Genomic DNA, 23,182 nt, shown 5'->3' with positions numbered 1-23,182 from the left:
ATATGGAGACCGACCACTTTTTTTTATACTTACAAATATGTAGGAAACAAACCACCAGGTAGAAATATCATTAATAAGTAAATAGCCTTTGGCTGTTGACGAAAGTTTTTATTATCCTAAGAGTGTAATAAACAAATTTGTATAATATACTAACCTTGCTACAGAAAGAATATATAGATTTATCAAATACTTTATCAAAATCCATGTTCTAATATTTTAGGTGGTTTATGTACCTCAATTTTCTCCAACTGTGGATGTAGTTACTCAAGGTACAATAATTTCAAGACATTTGTGCTAAGATCATATCCAGCAATGGATAAGGTACTCAAATACGTTACACATGTGTGTGTGCGTGTGAAAACTATGGAAGACAAAAAAAGTTTGTTGTAATATGGATCTATTAAATCAACGTGTCATGACTAAATATTGTAGACTAACAAAGCATAACATATCAGTTGTTGCAGTGTATTTTTAAGGTAGGCTTTAAGTTAAACGAGATAAGTAAAACCTCCTTTTGTATCAAAACAAAGTAAACAAGTAGAATTTATGTAAACCTGTAAAATTATTTTTGGTTCACAAGACTTAATCGATTATAAATGTACCTATGACCGATGATCCTAACGCACGTTTACATTTTTATCAAGGAAAATAACATCATTAATGAAAAAAAAGAATAGATGCTTGTTATATTTTGCTGCATGTGCCAAAATGTGTGTAAATCATTATTTAAATTTTTGGCAATTAATGGCAGTCTGGTTTTGTCCTTGGCCGGCTTCACGCTCTCGTACATATTTTTTGTAAATCAAAAAAATGCTTACATTTGTGTTTATGTGTGATAGATTATTGACAACGGCAAGTGCAGGAAGATATCTTTGACAATTGATGACTAAAGAGAAAGGTTTGAAAATGGGGTTTTGACCCCGAAACTATAGTCATCACGATAAATAAAAGATTGATTTACGACAGTTTAGTAACCTCATTTTATGTCAATTAATCAATCCTGGAGGCAAATTATGCATACAACCTTAGTTGAACCTTTGTAGAGCTTTCAACTGTGAGAAAATTTTACTATTCCATTACAATAATATGAAGCAGATTGTCTAAATTGTGGGATTTAAAAACAGGAAATTTGAGTCTTTCAAGAACAAAAACTCTGGGTTGGCAAAACGGCGAACCAACAAACAAAACCTTTGTTACAAGCAATGTGATGTATTAGATCTTGTTGTAATGGTTGCTAATTTACGTCATCGATGTAAATAGTAAAATTTTTTTCCAATCTTTAGCTAACCCAGTTTATTGATTATAAAAGATTCTAGTACATGAAGTAAGCGTTTCAAAAACAAACTTCCCACCAACAGGGCGTTATATATATATATATCTTTCGCAATGGAATAACATTTAGAAAATAGCGTGTTGCATCCTATCGTGGTAAAAAAAACTTCATTTATAGTTTTTCATCCATACATATTTTCCCACTGTTATAACACATTGTCAGGTTAACACTTATAAAAGTTCAAGTTGGTTCTTGAATCTAGAGAATTTTTGTACAGCAAATATCTAGACTGCAATTAATACAAAATATTCCATCCATAAAAGAAAGGAAGCAAAAGATAAATATAATTTCAGTAAAAGTACACAAGTGAATGTTACAGTATTATTGGGAATTTTATTCCCAGAATCTCAAAAACAAATTACTGATTTCCCCCATGATCAATGAACATTAGTTTATACTAGAGAATGTGTACTAGTTAAAAGAAGATAAAATAATCGCTAATATTCCATTCATAACATATACACAAATTAATTGTTACATGAATAAGATACAAAGGTGTAAAACTACAGTTACCATGGTAAATTATAAAAGTAACCATAGTTTTTACTAGTCTGTGTTTTAGGCCTACCTGACGAATATTAAACTATACTTTTTATATTGACAATCTTAAAAAATGTCATACAAAACAGAAAGCAAACTCCATACACGCTGTAAAAGAGTCCTATTTTTGTTGCTTAAGTATAACTAATTCAAAATGATTATACATTTAAAATATTATACCAGTGGCATTCCACAATTCAAATTCGAATAAAAGGCACGTTTATTTATATAAATATGAAGCTAAGAGTATATTATAGTGTTCTTATAAATCTATATCTTTTATTGACATTTCAACTTCAGTTATCACTGCCTTACTGAACTAAAATCACATTGAGAAAGACATAAGTTAATTAAAGATACGTGCAAACCTTTTTATAATGTTTAACTATAATAAACATAATTTTATATGATTCCTTCAAGCATTTGAAATAACATAATTTATCTAATGCCATCTAGAAACGCATTAATAAAACTTGACATATCAAGCTCTTATCTATCTAATAACATTGATAGTTGAACAATATGAATACACAATTGATAAATAAAACTACAACGGATGGTTGAAATATTTTCTTCCCATTAATAGCTTCAATTAAAATTTATATTATTGACATATTGTTTGGTCCATGGATGTCGGTATATAATTAGTCCACTGGTCACTTTTACTTGTGCTGTCCACATTAAATAGTTTCACACTTTTCAGATTGCTTAATACATAAAGTATTTAGATTATAAACATGGATGCTCTTAGCTTACAATAATTAGGACACAGTGAACGTAAAATGTTACTAATAACACCTTTTTGCCACAACAATACTTTTGACGCACTTTCCATCTGAATTGTTCATTTTAACTCTGATTTTAACCGTTCCATTGGGATTGAAACTAATGGAAATAGGTTTTCAAACATTTCATGAATGTATTAAAATATTAAGTATCTAGGCATTCATAACTATTGCAATAACTTAACTGTTTGAGAGCTATTTATGATGATTTATTAATTTCAAAAAGAGTCAATAAAAATATCTATATGAGTAAATAGTATTATTAAAATTCCACTCTCTGTGAGAGTTTGGTGGATTTACTTTCCTTGGCAGTGGGTATATCGGAAGATTAAAAGTTGTAAATAAAGTCACGTCAGGAGAAAAAGATCACCTGTCGGTGATAAATAGTGTGTTTTACAACAATGGAATATCCTTATATCAGTATGGAACAAGGGTTTCTGGGAAAGGCTAACTCTTTAAATTATAAGTTAAGAGATGTAATGGTAGTACTCAGTAATATTTGGGAATGAGAATAACCATTGGTTATGTTTAATGATTTACTGTAGTGTATATATAATTCAATAATTTTTATTTAACTTCAGTTTTTTATAAGACAATTTGATATTTTCCCTGACTTTTTTCTTCAACAATAGTTTGATTAGTATGTTGTTTTTATATGCATAAGTATGTTAAGGCTTTTTTTAAAGACTGGTGGTGACTTTCCATCCAAAGACATCGCGTATGTGGTAAGCTCTCAACGTATTTGACGATTTTATGAATCTTTTTTAATGAACTCTTTAATTAGATTTTATCCATTTTATACTATGGGCAATGAGGGATGAGAAACTCTAATTATTGATAATGTGGCTGTGCTCCTTATATAAATGCCACTCGTAATCATGGCATGACTGGATTTGGTAATTTGTCTAGTTAGTTATTGAATGTAACTTTCTAAGTTTGTCCTTGGTTTAGAAGGAAGTGCACTGGGAGGAGGTAGGTGCCTCTCTACCGGGATCGCTGTGGTACTTGGGCGTCCATTCCCTCATTCCTAGTCTGTCTAGGTGAATCTCTGATACTGCTGGCCTCCTAGACCAATCCTGCAGCACAGAGTGATTATTATTACTTACATAAATACTGGTGTCACCAAAAAAACGTTCTTATTAACTACTTTACCAGTGTGGATATCACTTCATTCATTAAACAAAGACAAATTTACTCAATTCTTAACACATTTCCTCATTTCTTATCCATTTAGTTTTTTCTTTCATTTACTACCTACTTCAATATTGCCACAGATTCCCCCATAGCTAGGGTGTAATCATGGTATAACCGATCTATGAAAATTATTTTGAGACACCCTGTGTTGATTGAAATTAAAAATCTCAAGAAAGTAATTGCATTTGAAAACTGTAAGGTTTATTCTGAAGAGAAGGTTGCAGAGCACACTCAAGAAAGAATCTTTCTCTCAACCAATATCCATGGGAGTATTATACATGCTGTAAATCGTACATTTGACTAAAAGATTAATGGAAAAGAATAGTTGGAGACAAAAACTAGATTCAAATCTTCTTATTCTACTGAATTTTCATGTGAACATGAATGTTTAATAGGAAAGAAAAGGCAAAAGGCGTGTTCAATCATTTTTCTTTACACTTTTCTGAACGGGTTAGGCAAAATCAAACTTAATGTTTTTTAAACAACGGTAACCAACAATAAATTTGCACTCGAATAAAGAACCGAATATTATCAATCAGACTCCAGTGATTTCCCTCATCCAACAAGAAAAAGTCTGTTTAGCACTTTAAATAGTTAAGTCACGCCATCGTGTGCTGTAGTTGGGTAATATAACCTAATGCTTTCTGGGAAAATATAAAACACCGAACTATATTCTAAGGAGTTTTAATTCAATACGATATTTTAATATCAATTGTAAACAAATATTGCCTTATAGATATAAATTTGTCGTATAAACAGCACTCTAAGACTTCAGGTCTTGATTAAATCTACAAAGTAATACAATTATCCTTGAAAATGATTGTATTTAAATGAAATGCACTCAGAATTGATCATTTACTCACCCCAGCCCTCGTGCTAAGAGTCCGGCTCTGGTTCTGTATTGCTGGATTGGTCACAACTGGAGAGGCTGAAAAGAATTTCTCGTAAGCTATCAAGTATCTAAACAATATTCACTAATTTTTCAATTACCTAGGTTCTCAATTATTGAATCTCAAATTTTTTAATTTTCCTAAATATTAAATGTTCTACTTAATCTAAGTAGATCATCAGACTTTTAAAATATTGTATTGAATAAAGCCGAAATGTTAAAAATAGTTTAACGTGGTCAAGATAAATTCAATATAATATTGGACCATTTAATTTTATGAAGATGCCAACATAATATAAATTAATAAAAGTGTTTAAGAAAAACTGCAACAGACTAAACAAATATCAACTCTGGTTGTAATCATCATAAACTAAACCAAGCCGAACTGAACTAAATTAACTTCACCATCGCAGCGCATGTGAAAAAGTCTTCTTGAAAACATACAATCGATATTTATATTGAGTGAAAACTATATAAAAATCGAAATAATATTTCATTTGATTTGTCACAGGTTCTTTACTGAACTGTGCCCATTCATTTATATACATTTTTAATTCATTATTTACAGTTTAGGATTTAGGATAACGGTTTTAGCATATACATAATCAAAATAAGAAGGAAATTCTGTAAGTAGGCTGCATAGATAGGTCGTGGTCTAATTTAAAATATTGGTTGAAAGATTACTTAAACTGGCTGTGTCATCCTCCTTAACAGGGAGGCGCATACCCTACGTTTTTTCATCAAGAACTCAATAATTAATTCATGTCAAAAAATAGAACTTTAAACTAAAGTTTTTACTTGAAACAAATATTGAAGTAATTTATCTAAGGAAATCTCTTATCCTAGCAAGTTTGCCCTAAGATGAGCAGTTTGTGTATCCCGAGTAAAACGTCGTCGATTCGTCGATTTAAACGTTTACTACTGAAGTTTGGGAGTTGTTGATGGCTAAAAATAGGCTGTACAGCGTCTTAAGGAATTCGCTAGTTTCTGCACAGCCGTTGACACTATGGCTGACGAGCACATTATAACTGACGGTTCTTTTGGTACAGGCATCTTCCGACTTTGCAGTGAGACTTTTCCTCCTCCTTTCGTTTACACTTCCTTAGATCTGGAACACCAGAAGCTGACGTGGGCTGAAGTTAAACCTTAGCCTGTAGAGTTCAATTCCATCTTTCTAATTCCTTTTCTTCCAGTTGCCTCTGCCTCTGACACCCATTGTTGTCTCTGATGTTTTATCTTATCTTTATGTCGCTCCACCTACCTATGTTGTCTCTGTGGCTCACTTATGTTTCTTTAAAGACCTTCATGCACTGCAGTTCTTGTTATTCTAGCATCTTCTCTAGTTTATTAAATTATCCAAGTATTCTCCCTCAATCTGCATTACCTGCATTATCAACAATATCTTGCATTATCTGCATTGCGTCTTTGAGTTGATAAAGTACATTTGTTTTGTTAGTCTTTGGAAAATAGCGGTATTACATTATTTGTATAAATTGCCTTCAGCCTAGATCATTTGTTGTCATATAAACATTTTCTGGGGTATACCTATTTGAAGGATTTTTGTATGGACTTATGTTTGGCATTGCTTAAAGTCGGGTTTTGGTGCCAAATGTTAAAATTATCAAAAGACAGACATGACAAATACAATAGAACAATATACAAATTAATTTCCTTAAGACAAAAGAATAGTAGAAGTCAAGATGTTCAAAGGGTTATTTCAGAGATGTTCCATCATGATGGTAAAAAACAATACACCACTAACAATGAACTTTAAACAAAGAAGTGTTTAACAAAAGTACATATTACAGCGAAGTATTAGATTTAGTATTACAGCAAATATTTTCATCCTTAAGTTTATATTACAGGAGACTTCAAATGGCCCATACTAAATAACGGTGGTGTTGTGCCCTTAAATATATTAAATTAAAACCCATTTTGTTAGAGCCACTTCTTTCATTGTATTTAATAACAAAAACCAAAACTTAAAAGTAAACATGAAACAATAATATATCAAACCAGATGACAAGCAAATAAACAAACTATTAATGTAGACCTCAGGACATCTCCCTCTTAAAGTTCTTCTATGAACCTCTTGGCAGGTTTAACAATTCTGGTAGGTCTGTGTATGGTTGAAGAATGATTATGTAGGTTGGATCTTGGTGTATGTGTCTGTCTTGGAGGAAGTGTCTGTGTAAGGGGGTTTTCTTTATCAGGATTTTCTCTTTCTCCAGAGGAGAACATAGGGAATAAGAATTTTGCATTCCTGATATATCTTCCTCCCTTTTTTGTTTCAACGTTATATTTCCTGTTCTCTAACTTCTCCTTGATTACCCCTTCTTCTCTTCGGTCCGATACCCAAACTTAAGCGTTTTCTGGGTAATCCTTGACCTGGGTCACTCTATGTCTTTTATTGAACTGTTGTTCCTGTTTCCTCTTTTCTTCCATTTGTCTAAGTCTATATCTATTGTGATTTGGAATGGCTGGAAGTAGAGTTGCTTTATTCATTGGTAGATTTGTTCTTAAAATCCGTCCCATTAATAGTTGTGATGGGCTATAACCACATTCCTTTGGCGTCGTATTGTATGCCAATAAGCCCAGATGTCTATCCTTACACTTCTTTAATATGTTTTTGAAGATTTTCACACCACTTTCAGCTTGACCATTGCACTGATGATGGTATGGTGAACTAGTTTCCACTGTGAAGTCGTATTCTGATTTGAATAGTTCCCATTCTTCTGATAGAAATTGCACACCTGAGTCTGATCTAATTGACTCGGGGATGCCATGTTTTTCAAACGATGTCTTCATTGATTTAATCAATATTGCCGTTGAACAGTTAGATACCTTATATACATCGATGTATTTGGAATAATAATCCATGAGAATTATGTATTTATCATTGTTGAATTCACAAAAATCTACTCCGATTTTCTGCCAGGGTCTTTCAGGAACCTCTGTAGGAATCATAGGATGGCGAGGAGGCACTCTGTCAGCAATGCATTGCGGGCAATAGGTTACTTTTTGTTCGATGTGATGATTAATTTTGGGCCACCATACTGACATTTTAGCCCTTTCTTTACATCTTTTAATACCTTGATGACCTTGATGAATATTATCTAACATTTCTTTTCTCAAGGATGGAGGAATCACTATTTGATTATTTCTCATAAGTATATCTTCATTGATCGACAATTCTGCTTGATGATCCCAGTATTCTTTTAATCTTTCATTTAATAGGTTCTTATTTTTAGGCCATCCTTGAATTGTAATATCTAACAATTCCTGTAATTCTTCTCTTTGATTTTTTATTATTACATCTAATTTATTAGATGATACTGGGATTGATTGAACTACTGTTCTTACACATGCTTCTGCTTCTTCTGCAAGTTTCTCAATATCTTCCTCTTCAGTTTTGTTGATTGGCGCTCTTGATAACGTGTCGGCAGTTGTTAATTGTTTTCCTGGTACCCACAATATGTCGTACGAATATCTCATTAATCTCATTTTAAATCTCTGAACTCTTAGCGGCAGTTCATCCAAACCCTTACTACTTAAAAGAGGAATCAGAGGTTTATGATCAGTTTGAATTTGAAACTTCAATCCTGTTATAAAATTTTTGAAACGTTCACATGCCCATACTATTGCATAAGCCTCCTTTTCAATTTGTGCATATTTCCGTTGAGTCGGTGTTAAGCTCTTTGATGCGTAGGCCACAGGTTTTAAATGTCCTTGATGTTCTTGCAAAAGTGTTGCACCCAAACCATAAGCTGATGAATCGGCCGAAATTATAGTTCTCCTTTTCAAATTGAATGGTATTAAGGCAGGAGTTGTTTGTAAACTCTTTAAGGCTGTTTTAAATGATTGTTCTTGACTAGGACCCCAAACAAAAGCCCTATCTTTTTTTAGTAGTTCCCTCAGTGGTTGAATGATATCAGCAAGGTTTTCTATGAATTTTCCGACATGATTCAACATCCCTAGAAATCTCCTAACACTTCCCACATCACTGGGTGTGGGGAAATCGATTATTGCTTGTAAGTGTTTGGGATCTGCTTGAATCATACCAGAAGAAATAATGTGACCTAAGAATGAAATCTTTGTTTTTCCTATTTCACACTTGTCATTTAAGGTAACTCCTTCTTTTTCCAATTCTTGTAACACTCGGTCTAGTCTGCTGTCATGCTCGGGTTTACTTTCTCCGGTAATTAAAATATCATCCATATAACACAAAATTCCTGGGATGTCTCCAATAATACTTTTCATCCTGTTACAAAATATTTCCGGGGCTGTTGAAATTCCGAAGGGAAGTCTTTTAAAACAAAATCTACCAAATGGTGTTATAAATGTTGTCAATTTTGAGGAACCCTCATCTAGCGGTATTTGCCAAAACCCCGAATTGGCATCTAATTTTGAATACCATTTGGAATTCCCTAGACATCCAAGTAAGTCCTCAACAGTATTAAAAACGTTATTTTCTCTCTGTAAATGGTTGTTTAAAGCTGAAGGATCAATGCATATTCTTACACTGCCATTAGGTTTAGGTCTTACCACCATTGGATGACACCACTCCGTAGGTCCGCAAACTTCTTCAATGATTCCCGCTTCAACCATTCTTTTAAGTTCATTTTTCACTTTTTCTCTTAATGGAATAGGTATGTTTCTAGGAGTTTTTAACTCCATCGGTACCGCATTTTGTTTCAGTTTAAGTTGAGCTCCTTTCTTCATCTTACCAATCCCATTAAATAAACTTGGATATTTATTCTTGATCTTCTGTAGGTCTGTGTTGATATTCTGGTTGCTACAATATTCACTTGACTGAATGTCATTTTTAACTCCTCTGATGACCCTTAAGAACCCTAGGGCTGAGATGCATGGTTTCCCAATCAATGCTTCCTCTTGACCATCGATCACATATATTGTTTGACGAGTTGTTTTATTCTTATACTGAATTACACCTTCAAATTTACCTAAAACTGTTAAATACTTCCCCCCAGGTGTTTTTAAAACAATGTTTGATTTAGTCAATAATTTGTTTCTAGCCATTCTTGGAGGCACAATCGTCACGTCGGCTCCACTGTCAATCTTGAAATGTTCCAATTTCCCATCAAGTTTTACATCAATTTCAAATTCATTCTGTTTATTGTAGTTCCTTGTTGTCGCTCTTATTTTCTTAACTTCAGCTCTGTTAATGTAATACCCGTCCTCGCTTCTATTATCCTGTTCCAATCTGTTCTCGGTATTTTCCTGAATTTGATTCAGGGTTGGGTTTCTGTATTTATTGTTCTGATTTCTGTATTTATTATTCTGTCTCTTTTTACAACATCGGCTGAAGTGTCCTTGCAATCCACAGTAGTAGCATTCAATATTCTGAGCAGGACATTCCTCCTTAGGATGCCTCTGTCCTCCACAGTAAAAACAATTAGAAGTATATTGTCTTATGTTTTGTTTCAAGTTCGGATGTTTTTTCACTTGGTCTATTTCTGCAAAATCTTGTTCTCTTGATCTGTTAACAGTAATTTGTTGGTTCTTTATAATTTCACTTTGTTTCAATCTATTTATTGTTTCATGCAAGGTTAGGTCAGCCATCAGTTGAAGTTCCTTAGATAACTTTGAATCTGTTATTCCAACAATGAGTTTATCCCTAATAAGGCTGTCTTTCATGTCTTTGTAATCACATGAAGAAGCTAATTTATGTACATCTGTTATAAAATTGGATATCGGTTCATTTTGCTTTTGTACTCGTTGATTGAATTTCGCTCTCTCATAGGTCAAATTCACCCTTGGTGTAAAATACTTATTAAGTTTTTCCACCACTTTATCATAAGTCTTTTCATCTTCTTCTGTTACTCCTGCTGCTATTAATACATTTTCTGCATTATCACCCATGGATATTATAAGGAAATTTACTTGCTTTTCTCCATCTATTTGATCTAAATTGGTAGCATTTCTGTACCTATTGAACTTTTTTAACCATGGGCCCCAATCCTCTGGTTTAAAGGAGTATTTATCAATGAAGCCCAATGTTGCTGAATGTTGTGTCATTTTAGATGTTTGTCTTCTTACTGTTATATCTGAGTTTTCTGAGTCTGACATTGTAATGCAGCATATATATTAGACACCCTGTTACTCAATTTATTGGGTCTTTACCGCTGCCACCATGTTGTGCCCTTAAATATATTAAATTAAAACCCATTTTGTTAGAGCCACTTCTTTCATTGTATTTAATAACAAAAACCAAAACTTAAAAGTAAACATGAAACAATAATATATCAAACCAGATGACAAGCAAATAAACAAACTATTAATGTAGACCTCAGGACAGGTGGCATATTAATAGATATTAGTGCAAACTGATTTTAGTTTTTCTTTTTATTCAACGTCTAGGTGATTTATTAGCAAGTGACTTAAGGTAATTAAACTTTCAGATATGTTTAGAATGGATTATACACATCCCATATTCTGTGATAAGAAAACTGAAACTACACGACACAGCCCCACATCCAATATCCGTCGAAAGCTAACACATGTTACCTACAAAATGTTGGATTGGTCAAAACATGTTACACTGGTATCTCACTACTCATACAATCATGCATCATAGTATCACCGCATAGTGCGCATTCTACTCATGCAAATCAACATACACAAACAGGGATCCGTTATAAATGGATTTAACGAACTTGTATATGTTCCTGGGCTGTTTTGATCGGATCAATGTAGTTTGTAATTTAATAATAAAAGCACATCTCAGAGAAGTCTTTAACTGCAGTTCCAGGTTGTCAAGGGAACAAAGCTGTACAAATACATTTTGTATGGTTATTCCCATCAAATGTGTTTGAAATAGAGATCTTTTTAAATAAATTATTGAGGAAGTATTTAGTGACGACTTTATGCTTTCTGAGGTGTGCAATAACAATTATTGGATTTTTCCCCAGAAACTGAACTTTACAGATCTACCACAATATTTGTTTATTATCCCTAAGGCAATCGTTTAAGAACATTTTTTACACAGAAATATGATTTCTGTATGAATAATTATTATTTCTTTTCATTATTATATTATTATTTATTATTTTTATTATTTTTTTTTATTAATCTCTTTTTTCTGGCGTAAATTAGATACTTTGGAGATAACTACAAGCCTACAGGTGAGATTTTTTGTGCCAATATGTAACCTTTTAGGACGGTGTTTTTGCGCGGAACTAAGACAATTTTGGCGGGAATTACTGATCTACAAGTCTACTGGTGGTGATGTCACTCACCTCTACTCGTTCTGTTTAATGCGCTATAGTTAACATTAAGCTTGTTCCCCGGACTAGGCTGGTCTGTGTTGGGAAGACCTGGGACCTCTGTAACAATGAATCCGTCGCTCTTTTATTGTTTTACAGTGTCAGTTTAGTTGTGTGAATATATTAATGATCTTTTACGTCCCCTGTAAACATTTTTTATTCATGGAAATTTGTTGTTTTTATATCATCTAAAATACAACTTTATATGCTTTCCAGTATGTTACCAAAAAATAGTCCACACATAAAACTCAATGCTACATGCTAAAGATTAATGTTTAAAGGTCACCACACATATTATTAAATACTTTCCATAACATATTGCACTTTTTAACTAAAGAACATTTTTATCAAGTTCAAAGCATTTGACAAGTGAAAAGGAATTTGAAACTGCATTCACAGTTGTTCACATTTGAAAAAGGAAAACTACATAATAAGCTACTTTTTAAAGCTGAAACTCGTTACATTAAGTGCAAGCAATTTCGTCATTTGACATGCAAAACTTATGAAAATCTATGCAAGTAAAAATGTTTTAGTGGAAAAAAGACATTTGATGTTAAATCTAAATTATTTAAAGTACTAGGTACATGCTTTAATGGCGTTTAAAAGATAGGATATTATTTGGACCTATTGTAAAACAAGTTTTAGTTTTTTTTAAGATTTTTTGGTAATAGTTCTCCTTTCCTCTATAAAATTGATCGCATTATTTAGTTTCAGGTACCTTGAACGATCGGAATAAAACAAACTACTAGTTTTGTAATGCAATTTTTAAACCATAAAGTACTGTTATCATCCACTGCCACAGTGAAATGTAGTTTTTCATAGCAATAAAAATAGGTTTTATTGATATATGTATATAAAGGGTGTCCCAGTAAGAACGCCGGATTTGAGGAGCGTCTTATCCATATCTGTATTTCAATAGGAATTCCCAAATTATCAGCGATGTTATCAGTATTAGGTCCCATTTGTAGTCATGAATCGTTACACGACGGATCAATGCGTGGTCATAGATAAAGTGCACTACAAGTACGGAAGCTGCGCGCTATTTACGGCCATGACAGTTCACCAAATGATCCATCTGTCCGAAGATTGGTTTATAAGTTCGAATAAATGGGCTCAGTTCTATTCTGGGGATATTTAAAGTCGCTTGTTTTCACCAATAATCCTCAACCAATCCAAGACTTGAAGGAGGAAATGATTCGTGCCATTAATGGAATTCAACAGGAGATGTGTGAAAAAATGATGGAAAACTTTGTCAAGAGATGTCGGGCCTGTCAGTATTTAGCAGGTTGGCACTTACAAGACATAATACTCAATTACTAATCGGAGATACTATGCTTTACGATTCATGTTTCATATTGTAAATTTAGCATGAAAATATATAGTTTGTTAACATTTCAAATCCGGCGTTCTTATTGGGACACCCTTTATAACCCTTTTACCAGGTTAATAATTCATAATATTAGAATACCTGCAACAGTTTCAATGATAGTTGATAGTTAAAAGTGTGGTAGAGTCCCTAATAGTGGTAAACCACCACCTTCAACCTCCAGTAACTGTGAAACAGCTCTTTGGACAGTATGATTTTCATTCTTTACATTTTCTAATTTGAAAATAACTCCTCTAACTCACAGAATTAAGAAGCACACAGATAAGGAAAAATATGCATTGTGTAGACAAATCGGATACGACGATAGCTTTAATTTTTAATTCATATGTACTGACCTGTCTGTTGTCTATTGCTTGACCCGGCACACGAACACCATGAAATGCCAAAAGCGTAAGACCCGTAGACCAGGGGGTTGACACAGGAGTTGGCTACTGCCATGACAAACAATGCGTCCTGTACTCTAGAGTCGACGTTCTCTGCTGACTTGCGGTCTATGGTGTACCTAGAATAAGAAAACACCTCTAAATTAATTGTATAAACATAATTTGAGATTTGGTATATCATGTAGCACTACTACGTGCCGAAATGTTATTCATTCGTCTACATAGGGTAGGTTTCCTTTGCATAAGAGCAATCATGTTGTAAGGTGAATGTTCAGTTTAGCTATTTAGCATCAGAAATACCTCATATTAAAAATAGCTTAATCACCAAGAGCGAAAAATGTTTAAAATTGTATAACCCTTTTTATTTTACCACATTTAAATTTCCAAGCAGATATTACAATTAATTGTATCACAATCAGTCAAATTGTTACATTCAGGCTAAATGATGAAAATATGTGATTATTGATGTAAATATATGTAGTATTTAAACTATCTATAATTCTCCATTGTATAACGTGCTGCTGGGATCTGTTGGGGTTTGCAGATTTTTGTCCCAAGGAATACGTAGGCCTTACTTATACTTTTATACGTATTAATACAAAGTCTCGAAGACCAAAGTTGAAATTTCGTTAGAAAAAGCTATATTCCATGTAATGACACAGCATATTCTAGCTTTTACTTAAAATTGATCATTGAAGAGAAAGAAATGGTGGTAGGGAAGGGAAAATGTTTATTGAAATAGGTATATCCCTAAGCAAAAAATTTACTATGCTTATTATACTCTATAGATTTTTAGGATACAATCGCTTGTGAACCAAAGTCTTACAAAATCAAAATCATAAAACTTACCACATAGTCATGACGACATAAGGTGTCCAGCAAACCACAAAAGCAGCCACTATGGTAACGGACATTCGGATAGTCTTGGCTCTCGCTCTCTCTATGACAGAAGTGTCATTTCTCCTAAGTCTCATCCTCGTCCTGGGCCCAGCACTGTTCTCTTCGGGACGCTGCATATCAGCTGTAAAATGATAATGTAATAGTCTACTACTAGATTTGGAAGTATAAAAATGTGAAAGGGAAGGAAGGACGAAAAAAATTTTAAAGAAAGATTACGAGTGAACTGACATGTGGAATATAAAGGAGATAGAAGAAGGTACACTTAAACCCTTACCAAACAGAGAGCGTACAAACCAAAATGTGGTTGGACGGGTATATTTGTAAAAATAGATAGATAATGGATAATACTAAACGATATATTGCAAGTTAACTAAGATAACAATGAAAGTAACTCACAATCTCTTAAACAAATCAGTGCTGCTGAAATAGCTCAAGGATATGGTAACATTACTTTAAGCGATTAAAACAACTTCTTATTACATATCACATTACAGATTATACCATTCTTATTCAACATTAGACGGATCTTTACTCTTATTTTCCACAACACATACCCTTACATGGTATAAATGCCTGAATACAAACCTTGATTTTGTCTGGTCTTTGATAGTATCTTGAACAGAATACACGTGTAAGCGAACATTATGACGACAAGTGGAAGAAAGTACATAACTCCTAGACAGAAGAAGTTGTAAGCCTTCTCACTAAACTCTGTAGAGAAGTAGTCGAAGGAAACACACTGGAAGAATTCTGGGTATTCTGGGTGTTGCGCTACGTGGAACACCACACTCTGGAAACATAGTTGATAATATTATAGTTTTATACTTACACTAGCAACAGAGCCCACTGTGGTTAAATACAACGGTCTCTAGTAAAATAATGGTTATGAAATCCATACACCACTTTACTCACTAATATTAATGGTACAGATTAAGCTCATAACATTAAAATCACACACCAAAATAAGGAACACACTTTAAACACAAATGCAAATTGTTAACAATAGCATTCATCAAAGAAAAATCAATTAAATAACAATATAACAATACGCTGTTCAATTAACTATTAACACATGTTTCGTATGATTAGATCATGATGGCAAACCAATTATTTATATCTATAAAATTTATTGGTTTTCCTTTTCCGAGTCGGGTTAGCTCTCCTACCCGACTGATTTTCATAATTTTGGCCTTAGACTAAGGGTATGGACGCACCACAGATTTGCTATCAAGCATCGGCATTCATTTTAACGTATATTTCTTGTTATGCACAAACTGCCTCCCTGTACATTTCTGGGAGTTAAAATATTTTTTCAAGTTCGTTTGGCTCTTCTACCCGACCGATTTTCATAATTTTGGTCTTAAAATAAACCTATGCAAGCACATATTTGTCATCAAGTATCATCATTAATTTATCTATCGTATAACTCGACAAAAAAATATTTCTACTTCAATTAAAGGTGTATTCCAGCAATTCTAACTACATTATCCTTTATGTTTTTGGTTTAAGAACCTTTAGGGAAATGCCAGCTTTCATTTGAGCTATTAGTTATTAAAATCAGACTACCTAAAGCACACTGCTGAATCATGAATCAACAATAATTATAGGTAATCGTTTTAGTACTTATCTGCTATCAATGATCCGTAACTCTATTTTTATTTAAGTTATTTTATATGTCTTGGTCTTAATATGTCTTGGTCTGCAGATAAGTTCTAAAATAATTATAATTATTGTTGATTCGTGATTCTGATGCGTATGGTCCAATCATAATAATCTATGGTTCAAATGAAACCTAGTATTACACTGAAGGTTCTTTGACTAAAAAATAAAGGACTATGTAATTGGAACTGGTTAAATCTTTGATCGAAGAAATCGAAAAAGTCTAATTTATGTTTATTGGTCGATACAGTAGATAAATAAATTATGATGCTTTATGGAAAATCCGTGCGTGCATACCTCTAATTTAAGAAACACATTATGATAATGGGCCTTGTAGGAGAGCCAAACAACTATGGAAAAAAACAAATTGAACTCCCATAAAGGGAGGAAGTTGCGTTTGAGCATGACTCGAATTATACGTCGAATAAATAAATAACTATGCTTTATGGCAGATCCGTGCGTGCATAAACTTATGAAAAGAAAAACAGAGATATTTAATATATAGATTCAATTAGGTATGTTCATCATACTGATTATACAAAATACATTTAAAGGGGTTTTGTTTGTCTTTTCTTCAGGTCAATAACTGCATTGAATAATATAAATTGTAGTGTTATAGTAGATTCCACAAAAACCCAAGGATTACGTTGCCAACAAAGTATGTTGACCTCTAGTATAGTAATTGTTAAGGAACTTGGAAGGGAACACCACAAACATGAAATAACAGGACCACGTTTTGCAGAATTAAAAACCGTTGTGAATCATTAAAAATGTCAGTACTTTTGTTTATTGTTACTATGGAAACCATTCGATAAACACTCGATATAAGCTGTGATGCTCAGACAAAGCTTATCGTCAACATACAAACAAGCCCACGGCACTTCTAGATATTTGCGCCATTTTTGTGAAAATACATGGCAAAGGTGTAGTACATAAGGCCATAGCGAAAATATATTTATACCGCATACATAGGATTATGTCGCTTGTTATAAACATGTTATAAATAGAGTGAATTTATTTCGAGCAACCTAATAAATCGATATAATAATAATATTATATCGATTTTACAAAGATATACACTGAATTTATTATTTTTCCTAAGCTTATGAGCTAACAGACTATTGTGCACATTACCTATTTGTAATTTGGATTAAGTTTTACTGTAAATTTAAAAACAAATTACGGGTTAACCTAAAAATGTTAAAGAGATAACTTATGTAACTTAACAATTTAATTTCAAATTAAACCCCATTGTGTCCAAGTGATGTGAACAACGGCAGGTGAACATTTGGATGCCAACTTATTATTAACATGAGATCAGAGTGTTGTAACCGTTACTATGTAGATATACTCTGTGATAAAGAGTTTCTGTAGCTACAGATGGAAGGATAAAAAATGTACCTCTTGTAATTTCCACGTAATTCCTAAAAGTATACATTTATCAAATAACAGATCGCTTTGGGCTAAGATGACACATTTCTGTTGCTGAATCATTTTATTTACAGTTATTACAAGTATGTAATTGACGGATTGCGTATTATGTTAACGGAAATAATTAATTATTGAAACGTCAACAGCAGTCAGATTTGGGGTTGGAGGTTTGTGGTTTAGGGGTTATGGTGAAATAGTTGAATGGTAGCTTTACCACAGTTCGATTAAATTCAGGAGAACTATACCCTTAGGTCCGATCTATTTATTCTTATTACGTGTAAGTTATTGTCAATATCTTGCCACTATTGACATAGATCTAATCGATTTTGTTAATCTGTAATACAAAAATTGATGAATATCCTTTAATAACTGTGGCAAGAATAGTTTATTTGTTTTTCCCGCGTGAAGTACGTAGTGTTAGTTAGTTGTGCTAATATTATTTACTTAAGAAGATATTTAACTATTAAACACGGTATTTTTTATGTTGAATACTCGTTATTAAACTAATTCTTTTTTCAAACATAATTTATATTTAATGTTGTACGGAAAATACCCAACCACGTTGATAGGATATTTGATCGTTTCAAATTTAGATACAATTAAATAGAACAATAATTGTTGCATAAACAAATTAAGGATTTGTTAAGTTTAAATTTACATAACTTGACGATGTGAAAGTTTTCAGAATATGATAACAGAATATTTTTTTCTATGGATAGTATAGGGTAATTAGAATAATTACAAAAAACTAGCCGTTACAAAGCTGTTACCCACGGGCTTCACCCTGTTTGACTTCATAAATATTAATAAAACTATTGATTAGTTAAGTTAAGCTGAAAAAGAAACAGAATACAAACAAATAATCACACCTGATTTTAATAAGGTAATAAATTGAAAGAATAACAAACAAATAAGTTAGTAAAGCAGAGGTATTTTTTTAGGTATATGGAAAGTTCCCTTTAGAAAGGAATTACGACCTTAAAGGCCTATAATGGATAGTTTTGCACAAGTTTTCTCGTCATAACGAACATATATATGGTTTATGGGGGGTGTGACTTTTGTTTTTCTCAAAAGTTCATGGTTACTTTAGTATTTATAAATGAATAATAACATCAAATCATCTGAGCTAAAAGGTTTGTTGCTGAAAGCTACCTTTTATACTCCATTATGCATTAACTCAATCGAGAAAATCAAAGTGTGAAAACAGAAAGAAATGTATTACTGAATATTTTATAAATAACACTACGTCAAGAATATGTTATTGCTAGAGTGTTTTAACCTTAAGACCTTTTAACCTTTACGGCTTATAGATAGAAATTAATCGTTCTATAAATAGCCCGTTGAACACATATAACTCCTTATTCAGTAAAAAAATTTAGTACTTTTGATTGAACTCAGTTTGGAAAATCGTAACAGTGCTCTTGTGTTATTAAAATGCAGAATTTTGGATATAAAAAGCAGGCAGTTTTTTTTCTCACTTTACTATTATGGTTTCTCTCATAACTAACGCTCCATCGATTTGAATAATTTGTTCTCTTAGTTAGGAAATGTGCTTTAAAAACTCATTTGTACTCATTGGTAACTCGTTGGGTCGTTGCGAATTCCTCCTATACGGAATAAACTATTACCGTAGGTGGATTGGTATCCAGACTCGGAACTATTGACTTTTTTATTTCGATATCCCCAGAGGCTAAAAACACGATTCGTTAAAACTTTAATATATATTATATATAATATATTATATATTTATATATTTTATATATTTATATATATTATATATTTATATATATTATATATTTATATATATTATTTCAGATATATATTTATATATATATATACGTATCTGAAAATTGTAGCTAAATAATAAAAGCTGTACAATGCCGGTGTATCCAACATTGTTTTGTATAAATATGCATTAAACCAAATAAAAATGAAACTTTATTAAACTTGAAAAGAATGACATTACTTGCTTGTAAAAACTGTAAACATACAATGACCTACTGTTTTTGTTTTTGTTTTTGACAAAAACATTCTAAATAATTTTTCATCACAATCATGTGTTAATTTATGAACACCAGCTGATCGCAGTCGTAGTATCTCTAAGTGTTGCCAGCTTATTTTCAAGCGTACACATATTATTAAGTGCCTAATACAAGCACAAGGTTTTGGGTTGTTTGGTCGGAACACTGGTGTGCAGCAAATAAATTAGCGCGGCCAAAGTAAAATGTGTGCTGCAAAAATAGGTAAATGAAGCAATTAGCTACTTGGCGTACTATAATCAGTGCAAGGAAGGCCACTTTGTCAGGTAACTGTAGGAAACATTTCTTTATAAACTGTTATGAGCATAAAAAAATGTGTATATTTTAAAACCCTCTTTAAGCATGCGTATTATGACGGATGGAACGGAATCGTCTTTTTTAAAAGCTCGTATGATTGCATACAAAAATATTAAACGTCCAAACATGCGTTCAATGCAACGAGTAAACCGATACTGTGATATAGGGGTAAATGAATGCATACACACGATAGAGACACGGCAGTGGCCATGACCAAACCAACAAAGCGCTATACAGCCTCAATTTAGAAACAGTATTTTAATTTGTGTTTATTGTCTGCGTTTGTATTTACTGAAAAAGTAAAATAATAAAAGAATTACTTTATATTTTTTGTTTTGTAAGTAATTATTTTTTGTAATTCCTTATTCTTTAGAAATAAACAACAAAGTATTCTCGGTCTTTAGGTGAAAGCAGCTTCAAAACGTAATCATTACAGTATTAAAAAGCCCGGTGTTTCGCCCATACTAGGCCTAATCATGTGGGGTGGCGTTCAATGCTGAGAATGTCTCGGATCTAAGGATGTTATTATAAAATAAATACCGGTATTGAGGTTATAAAACTAATAACTGATTAGGCATATCACTAAAAAATGCGTGACCTAATTTGGTACAACTGTTTATTTCAGTTCCCAATAATATTTACTGTTGTTTAGTATGTCCGGTATACTTACCTTGTAGTTAAAACTAACAGGTTAAAAGGTATAGCCTCCCACATAATAATCAATGGTTCAGTTGGCACACCAAATAGTTCCAATTTTATCTTTCTATATATATATATATATGTTAATCATATCGTTGGGGGATGAGTTTTTTTTTTACTTAAATTATTACAATGTTTAACTGTACCGTGAGTGCTTTTCTACAAACTGTTGACTATAAATTAACATTTAATTTGTATCATAAATCTGCATGGTGTATATAAACACTGGTGTCTTAATGTATATAAACACTTAATCAATAAAGCGTTTACCCTAGACTTTGTCAATTGCTTTAAAGTGCATTAGCTACGGGGTCAGTAGGGGATAAATTGCACTAATTCCGAGAAACCTATCAATTATCAATCAATTATCAATTATTTAAGATGGGGACGCCACTATGTGCGTATTTTAACCCAAATATGAGTGAAGGATGAGTGTAGGATGAGTGGCGCGATCTTGTAGTCTTGTTAGTGACTAAGGCCGACATGTTCCTTAGACACAGCTGTTAATTAATAGCCCATACAGCTAATGGCAACTAAGGGACCTACAGTTTATAGTGGAATCCGAACCACATTTTTCCTTGTAATTTACGAATTGGTCTAATTATCAGGATAGTACTGCGGATAGTCGTAGTACTCACTAGTGCGGACGTTAATCCACACCAGTGAGCATCGCATCCACAGTGCATCCCTATAAATATCCACAATTCAATATTAATCACAACATTTAATAACTCATCATAACATTTAATATTAAATGTTAATAACCGCTGCTCCTCACTGCGGTAAATATAAGAACTAACTGCACTGATTCCATCCTTATCTCATATATAAGTAGTGAACCTCATCTTTGGCTCTCGTACTTGTATTGTGCACTAGCTACCATTAAGTATTGAGTTTGTTCATTGATGTATAGTTGTGTACCTCCAATTATAATTTATATTCCTGTATACTAATTAGTAATTACCACAACCAACAAAAACTCAATATATAATCACAAATGTTAATTCTCATAGTATTTTGAAAATCTCTTGACATTGTTATTTACACTCTTTATATTAAATTAAAACACCTTGTATATTAATTCATTTTCCAATCGGAAAAAGACCCCTTGCTCTTAGTCGTCATTATTGAATTGTTATTGGTTTATTATTGAATTCATGCAGTGAAACAGGCAATGTTACGTTACATTATATTAGTTTTGCTATTTATTAAGAACACCAACTTCAAGGATTGTTCACTATTCAAAATCATTGAATGTTTATTGTACCTGTATTGTAAAATTGTACTGTATTGTAGTCTGCATCTTTTATTTGTGTTTTCCCTTTTTAATTAAGTAATAAACCGTTTACACCAAATATGTTAATCCACATTGTATTTTGAAAATCTGCTGACATTGTGATATATACTATGTCTATTAATTTTAAACATGGTGTACATTAAGAAATCTTCCCATCGGTTAATGACCCCTTGCTAGCCGTCTTTACTAAATTATTATTTGTTTATTATTGAATTCATGCAGTGAAGCAGTCAATGTTACGTTATATTATATTAGTTTTGCTATTTGTTAAGAACACCAACTTCAAGGATCGTATAGTAATCGAAATCATGGAATGTTTATTGTACCTGTATTGTAATATTGTACTGTATTGTAGTCTGGACTTGTCATTGGTGTTTTCCCTCCTTAATTAATTAATAAACCGGTTAAACGAAATATCTACTCCAACTAATAATAATTCCATAGTAACCAATTTTAATAATTAGATTGTTTCAAGAAGCATACACATCGATTAAATTTCAGTGAATTATAATCTATAATATTGTAACATGGCCAGACAGTACCTACCTTGTATACACAACGACGAAATGGAAGAGTCCGAGAGGGTTAGAAAATTCCATCTGAAGACAAACAACAAGTCAAGGATAATGGCTCTTCTCCGTAGTTCAGTACCCGAGAGGCTGTTAGGTGCGTCCTCTCAGAAAATCATTGCAGATCACATTATGCGGATCCTAAAAGCACCAAGAACAACTAGGATACAGCCGGACGCTCGGCAAGGTGTACGTAGAATGGTGTCCTTGTATACATCTGAGAACATCGGACATCCAACCGAAGAAATGTCCATTACGTACTACTGTCATGAGTGCTACGATGGTGGAGAACTGCAAGAGTTTTTAAGATTGTACGGGCCACCTGGATTAACGTTGATTCAAGGGGGGAACTCTCCACCTTCCCCATATTTTCAACCAACAACACCACCTCCCGCACAACATTCTCCATTACCTGGACCATCAAGTTACTCTCCCTTCCCTACCCGTTCCTCACCTTCTACACCCGGGCCATCTTCTTCTTTATTACCCGGAAC

This window comes from Macrosteles quadrilineatus, unplaced genomic scaffold, assembly GCF_028750875.1.
Source record: "Macrosteles quadrilineatus isolate MER2022 unplaced genomic scaffold, UCM_ALF_1.0 Scaffold_23__1_contigs__length_1887923, whole genome shotgun sequence".
NCBI lineage: Eukaryota > Metazoa > Arthropoda > Insecta > Hemiptera > Cicadellidae > Macrosteles > Macrosteles quadrilineatus.
Note: the sequence above shows the minus strand (reverse complement) of the source record.